Source organism: Mytilus edulis, chromosome 6, assembly GCF_963676685.1.
Source record: "Mytilus edulis chromosome 6, xbMytEdul2.2, whole genome shotgun sequence".
NCBI classification, from domain to species: domain Eukaryota; kingdom Metazoa; phylum Mollusca; class Bivalvia; order Mytilida; family Mytilidae; genus Mytilus; species Mytilus edulis.
This window is the reverse complement of record NC_092349.1, coordinates 15,503,255-15,509,829: the sequence shown is the minus strand read 5'-3', so window position 1 is coordinate 15,509,829 and position 6,575 is coordinate 15,503,255. Positions and strand designations below refer to the sequence as shown.

Sequence of the window (6,575 nt, the reverse complement as noted above, 5' to 3'; positions counted from 1 at the left end):
AATGCATTCTTAGGGTCGTTATATGATAACAAAAGGGGGTATATAAAAATGGGAAGATTTTTATCTCTGTTTGTATTCAATTTTGTCAGATTATAATGGTTTGACAGTTTGTTAGATAAATGTGTTTGTTCTTCCGTTTGGAATAAAAAATAATTAAATACAAGTGAATGTACCTCTTTGTTTCTTCAAAGGATTTTAAATCCTTTGTGTAAAATTGTGTAAAATTTCTTTGTGTAAATGCACGATGATTTTGTAAATCTCCTTGACATAACTCTTTTTTTTGTGTGCTCTTTCTATTTTGTACGATCTAAAAAATCAGTTTTGGCATTAAATTTATTTCATTCTGACATAAGGTGTTGGAAATCGTGATGATGACAAAATTGAACCCGTTGATAAACAAGTACTGAAAAGTAACTTATTTTCAAGAGCGATGTATAAATGGAAGAAGAAAAACTTCCTGAATATTGATTTCAAGAATATGCTGAACACAGAGTTTTTCTTGTAAGTATTGTCTGGAAGGTGTGCAGCAATATTGTTGCTGCAATAAAAATTATTTTAGGACCATTAGCCTTGACATGTATATTGTAGCATTAGCACACACACACATCAATGTTTCATAAATATTATTTATGGAGTTTGGTGTGAGAGAATAAAAGTAACATATTGGCTGCCAAATTCAAATGTTGCCAATTCACGGTCAACTATAATCTATACTATTTAAAAATAAAAAAGACCTCACTTTGTTGGTCGCTTCTCTTCCTTGCACCACACATTCATCATCACGCTGTTGTATCCTAAGGTACCATGCATCGTCGCATCGCCATCATCCTATATGATTATTCTATTTGGTTTATTTTGGGAGTAAATCGAAAATAAAGGCGTCCGGATATTGTTTCCGTCATCGGGAGGAATTTTAAGTCATAGACAAGACTTTCGTTTAGGACTGTCTAACATTTCCACATAATTTCATAGATACTTTGGTAACAGGACAATTATTTTTTGTTTTTTTTTTCTGAATACAAAGTTAATGTCTGTCTCATTGGCAATCATACCACATCTTCTTTTTTATACATACATATATCATGTATATTGTAAATAAAATATGCATTATATTTGCTTTTTTACTATCAGCGGCGGTCATAGAGATTATAGTTTGTGTCTGTTCATAGGACATAGTATACACAAAACGCAAAAATAATTGAAATCAATAGAAATGACTTTTGATACCTTTCCAAAAATTCTCAAGTCATAAAATAAAAAAAATCATACTACAACAGTTTACAAACTATCAACCACGCTCTAAATGCCCGCAAATTAACGTGTGTTTTCAAGTATCATATAAATATGTCTTTTTGCCAGGGGCCTCGGTGGCCAATGATCTAAGTTGTTACTTTTATAATCACTAGCCTGTCAACACTGAGGTTGTGAGTTCGAACACCGCTCGTGTGGTTGCACTTGACCACACTCTTTATTGACTAGGAATGTTAGTTTTCATATCGAAGGTAGGTGGGTTTTTTTACGGACACTACGGCTCCCTCCACTAATAAAATCTGGCCGTCACGAAATAGCACAGAAGAGGTGCTAAAAAAGTAGCATTAAAAAACCAAAAATCAAAAATTAAATAGTTTCATATAAAATAGGATGATTGATACCAAAAAAATGTCTTCATACTTATCTTGAGATTTTTACTTGTCTGTTTGCGTACAATTTATACAACATACATGATCAAATATAAAATGAGAATATGTTTTGAAATTAGCTGTAACTTTCAATGTTTCGAAATTCAAAATAGGTTCCAGTATCATTAAGGGTCTTAGTTTACATAATTCAAATTTATAAAAGGTTCTAGAATTACATATCAATTTTTGGATGAGCGGAAATCTTTGATTTTACATTCATGTTACCCTGATTTTGTTTGTCAATGTTGAAATGATGAGGACGTCTGTGGAATGGTGATGCCAATATTAAACAGCGTTTTAAAATGCTGGTTGTTGTTCTTTTTTCACATGATATAATCAGTTACAAATACTAAATTAGCAGTTTATCATATCTTTAATGTAAATAAAAGCAACTGCTGTTCAAAAGTCATAAATCGATTGAGAGAAAACAAATCCGGGTTACAAACTTAAACCGATTGAAACACATCAACTAAAGGAGGAAAACAACGGAAAAACAAAAATACTGAAGTGTGACGAAAACAAACATCAATGCCACATACAGAGAAGCGAACAATTTATTAACAAGTTGCATATTCCTGATTTGGTGAAAGACAATATGTCACGCTCTGTACTTAAAAGGCCATATGACGTAGATGGTGGACCACAATATATAATGCGGTAAAAATGTTAAGACACAGACACATGGTTAGATCAACCAATTCGTGATGGTGTCAATAAAATTAACGAAGTGTCATTTCTAATCTTGCCACCCCATAACTCTGTTGGAGCAGTTTCTGCGAAAGGAGAACACTCTTGTATATGAAGTATGTCGATTGTGAACATGCATGAGCATAACCTATCAATTGAGAAGTGTAAACTCCATTTGATGGAGGCAAAGGGTACGTTTCATATCTCCCAATTGATACGATAATCCTGTGCTTGAATTTCTATCATGATTTTCTTGATAGAGGGTTGTTGCTCACAAGGAAGCTATTAAATCAAGACAATAACAATCAAAACCAAGGAGTAAACAAAGACTCACAAAACCAAACGACATTTATATAAAGCGAAGTTGAAATCATCACTTCGTAAATTTTACGGACGCCATCAAGAGTTGGTTGACCGTTATGGAATTACCGTTTCACAAATGATATCGGATATGTTGCTCACGCGTAACTACAATCCCCTTCCCTTTCATGAATGTGACCTACCGAATTAGACTATTTACCGGAATTTTATGGCAGCACGACGGGTGCCACATGTGGAGCAGATTCTGCTTACCCTTCAGGAGCCCCCGAGATCATTCCTAGTTTTTGGTTGGGTTCGTGTTGTTTATACTTTAGTTTTCTATGTTGTTTTATATGAACTATTGTTTGCTAGTTTATCCTTTTCATTTAGCCATGGCGTTGTCAGTTTATTGTCGATTTATGAGTTTGACTGTCCCTCTGGTATATTTCGTCCCTCTTTTACACACTTGTAACACATATAACACACATACAAGAAAAATGCGATTTGCTTATTAGTTACTTTTTATTAAACCATGCCGTTATTTTTATGTGTATTTGTGTTTTAGTTCATGTACTTCCACTGTTTACATCAATATTTCAATGCTTCATTTTAAGCATACTACAATAACTATGATACATCAATCAGACAATTTCTCTAAAACAGTTATGAAATATTGTATGCAAAAATTACTCATTTCGACTTCCTCACTTTTTTCAAAAGGTTAGACAAATGCAATCTAATATAACACACTTATCTTATTTTAGATAAAGGAGTAGGTCAAGTAAGGACCAATTGTGACCTCAAATTTCAGGTTCATCTAACAAAAGATTTTGGACACTTTTTAATCTCTTTTAATTGATTCAATTAGTTTATGTGAAAGATTTAACTGATTTTGTCAATACAAAAATAAAAGTGGCCGCATCCGTGTTCATCTTCAACCTTTATATATGGTATATATTATCATCAAATACAACATACATCTCAATATTATGAATGAACACGAATGCGGACTCTTTCATTTAAGACTGACGCCGTCTAAACTAAAATGCTGAAATTGTGAAGCAATCGTTTTTTCAAATAAATAACTAAAAGATTACATTTTCACAATTTTGTAAAACTGCTCTATTTTGGGGCCAAAAAGGGGTCTTACTGAACCTACTCCTTTATTCAAAAAATGTAACGTATAAACTGTATGGTTATCATATATTTTAATACTATGATATCTAAATAAATAACATAAAATTACACAAAAGAAAATCAATGTTTCAAAAAGTAACTAAATCTGTGAACAATGTATAATGACCAAATCAGACTCCTCAAATAGTCATAACGTTTTGAGTGCATACTTGTTAATGTATTACGATAATTATTCACATCTGCTATGGTATTATTCAATCATTACTCTTTTATTTGAAACCAAATTTTGGTATGAACGATATAACAGCGATTGCAAAGCCTATGATGTAAACACTTGGTAATATGTTCGTGCTGGTATTTTTATTTGATGATTGATTCCCTCCTGGTGGAACTGTTGTAGATGGAGTTACTTTCCCATTTCCAATAGCTGGCACTGTTTTCGCCGTGCTGGATGCCAGATTCGTTTTCGCCGTAATGGATGCCAGATTCGTTTTCGCCGTAATGGTGGTTGACGTCAGTGTTGTCGAACTTGCTATTAAAAGAAATTGAAGGGTTAGCTAATGAACACATTGTACAGAATAGACGTTTGAGTTATTCATACATGTTTTCGACGTATACAATATGAAAAACAGCGTTTATAAATATTTTATAGAAATAAATTTAATGAAATTGTGTGATAGGCATGACGAAAAAGAGTAGTGTTTAACCTTAAAAATCGAGATTTTTTTTAATGAACTTAACAATGTTTTAAAACAAGATTCACTAGAGGATAAAGGTACCCACCTGTCTAGAATAACTGAGATTACATCGGTTCTTGGTAGGGTGTGTGCTGTCATGGTTTGTTATTTTTGCTGTGTAATGATTTGTAGACTGTTGTATTTATTTTGACAAGATGTTGTCTTTTTTCTTGGATTCCTTTTATGATGTCATCTACCCTTTTTTCCCATTTAAACACCGATTCACTATCAATTGTTAACATGAACTATACCTGCACAGTTTTAACAATATATATCCTGTAACTATCTAGATTTTTCAACAAAGATAAAATATATCACTTGAACTCACCATTATTACGTGCAACGTTTAGAGTAGCTGATCTCATTTTTCACTACTTTAAACTTTAAAATTTCCATAGAAATCTTTAGACTATTTTTCGCGAAAAACGAAATGATTTGACCTTTTTTTCTTTGTTAATTTCTTGTTTCACAGCATGCACTCATCCTTATACAGTGTATATTTCTTGTTGGTTCGACATGTGGGTATTTGCAAGGAAATGTCAAATTTGAATACACTTTTTTGTTTGTTGATCGGAAAGAAGATATATCTAATATTTTGCATTACTATTTTGTTAAGAAATGTATTTAGAATTTCACCTCATTTCTATGAAAACTCTGAATACCCATGAGAGTCAAGTTAATTAAAAACCACCCTCGTCTTCAATGTAATGCATTAAAAATTAATAACAATATTACATCTATATTTTATGAATTTATATATCTTTTCGTGGAGAATAATAAAGATGAATAGTACAAAATGACATCTATGAAAGAGGAATTTTAAGCGATTCTCATTGAAATGAGAGGTTTAGCTAGCTATAAAACCAGGTTTAATCCACCATTTTCTACATAAAAAAACGCCTATACAAAGGCAGGAATATAACAGTTGTTATTCATTCGTTTGGTGTGTTTGAGCTTTTGATTTTGCCATTTGATTATGGACTTTCAGTTTTGAATATTCCTCGGAGTTCAGTATTTTTGTGATTTAACTTTTTAAAACACACGGCTTTGTTCAGTCTATTCCATTTCTCTTCCTTCATTCGTGGCTGTTGAATGGCATTTTGTGTGTATTTATTTGTATGAATTTGTTTAACATTTTGTTTATATAGGAAGATTGCTAGTATCTGCTTCATTGGTTTGCAACCAAACGAATCCGGCAGAATTATGGCGTTATATCATACATCAGCATCTGCCAGTTTTTAGTTCTAATATTGACTTCTAGTTGCCTTTTTAGGTTTTTTTTTTTTACATCGAAAGACATTTTGTTGTGTAAATTCGATAACATCCCACGGCAATTACGGTAAACTTTGCTCGTATTATATATCTAAATACTTTTCTCCATATCTTTGAAAAGTAAAATATATGTAAGAGAAATGATTTAGACTCCTGTGTTGTTATATTGTGAGGTTGATTTCCAATACCTTTTGTTACATCAAAGACAATTGATTGATTCTTTAAAATTTAAAAATTTATCTGAATACTCTTACACTGTAGTTGTACTGTATATATACATGTAGCCAATACTAGCAGGAAAATGCTGAAGTGCTGCATCTAAAATCAAATTGAGAGAAAACATAATATAGATGGAATTAATTATTTGTAAAATAGAAGATTATCAATATTTTGAACATTTTATGGAAAATATTAAACTGTATGGTATGTTATATTTTAATATGTTCGTCTTCCATTCATTTATTGTCAACTTAGCAAGGTCTTTGTTTCTTTTATAATTTCTTTGGCAATATCTGTTAAATATGGAATTGCAGCCTTTTAAAATCCATATTGTTATATATTTGCGTTTGTTCTTGTATATATGAACGTTTGTTTAAACTTGTAGGTATTTTTAATAAAATATTAGTTTTATCAAAGTCTTACAAAAAATCCACACATCAAATACAAGTCTTCCCGACCTATCAATTAATTTATCAAATATTAAAGTTACATTTGATGGGAAAAGTTAAACAGCAGTGAAAATCAGGTAATCTAAAATCTTGAT

At 31.6% G+C, this 6,575-nt stretch overlaps 1 long non-coding RNA gene across 1 annotated transcript; it reads right to left on the bottom strand.

Moving 5' to 3' along the window:
• Nucleotides 1-3,857: 3,857 nt before the first annotated feature.
• LOC139525993 (uncharacterized) lies at nucleotides 3,858-6,130 on the bottom strand. Its single transcript, XR_011665077.1, has 2 exons — nucleotides 6,067-6,130; nucleotides 3,858-4,335 (listed from the first exon to the last, which is right to left on the bottom strand). It is a non-coding gene; the product is annotated as an uncharacterized lncRNA (long non-coding RNA).
• Between the last annotated feature and the right edge of the window lie 445 nt (nucleotides 6,131-6,575).